Here is a 1,196-nt window from a genome sequence, read left to right on the forward strand (position 1 = left end):
CCTTCCTTTCCGATGCTGCTGACTACGGTTGTGTCTCCTAGAGGGGTGGGGGCGCTGAGCCTTCCGCATCTCTCGTTCGGGAACAAATTGCTGTTTTGGCCACGGCGGTTCCTCTGGGCGCGCGGGCGGTAGCCGCGCTCGCTGGCAAATCGTGGGAGGGAGGAGGAGCGGCGCTGGCAACGCGAGGCTGCTGGGACCGACGCAGCGCTGGAGACCAGTGAGAGACTGCCGCCCAGGGCCCGGCTCCGCACCGCCCGCCGGCCCCTCCTCCCCACCCCCTCGCTGGAGGTGGGGGTCCCTGCAGCCCCCGCTCCCTCTTCAGCGCAGAGCCTAGTTCTCTAGGACTAAAGGCGCTAGGGGCAGCGGAGACTCGGTCCTCTCATTCCCCGCCCGCAAAGACCCACTAGCGCACGGTTAGGAAGTTTCCCCCAGCGTCTGACATCTACCGTACCCTGCCTGTATTTGCAACCTGACCCTTCAGCGCAGCCTGGGAGCGGCAAAGGGGGACAGGGAGAAACACAGGGGCAAGACAAAGGATCTGGGGCGCCCCCATCCCCACACACCTCATTTCCACTCTCCACCCCTCCACCTCCCGGGCACACACGGAGAGCGTCGTCTAAACCCTATTTCCAGGACTACCCACCCTCCTATTTCCTGGCAGCTCCAGCCAGCCGCGGCGTCGCTTAGTGACGGATCGATCCATTCCCTGGAGGGTCAAGTTGAGGCTAAGAAAGGCTTGGATGCCTAAAAGCTGGGTTTAAACCCCCTCCCCCAAATCTCCTTTTAGACTTCCCCTGCCCCAACCTCCGCCAACCACCGGTCTTCACCACCTCCACCTGCTGGCCCAGCCCCCTTTCCCATTACATTTTTCTTAGGGGAAATCTTCTAAACCACGCACCCCCTGCTCATCCCCCGCCTGAGCTCTCCTCAGGTCCCTCCGGGGGAGGAGAGGCTGCCAGGCTCTCTGAGAACCCCCATGCTGCAGAGAAAGACGCCTCGCCCCTGCGGCTGAGTCTGCCCGAGCGGGACCAGGCGCTTGCCCGTCGTTCTCCGAGGGGCGGGCGGGGCGGCTCGGGGTGGCCCGGGCGGCCTGCGTGGCGCGGGGAGGGAGGGAGGGCGCCGCTTCCCCTGCCCCCACGAGGTCCCGAGGGGAGGGGGGAATCCCTCGGCGGGAGGCCTGTCCCTTTAAGGAGGCA

The sequence above is a fragment of the Delphinapterus leucas genome, chromosome 11 (assembly GCF_059928025.1).
Source record: "Delphinapterus leucas isolate spDelLeu-1000000601 "Yukka" chromosome 11, BTC_Dleu_Yukka2, whole genome shotgun sequence".
Lineage (NCBI taxonomy): Eukaryota > Metazoa > Chordata > Mammalia > Artiodactyla > Monodontidae > Delphinapterus > Delphinapterus leucas.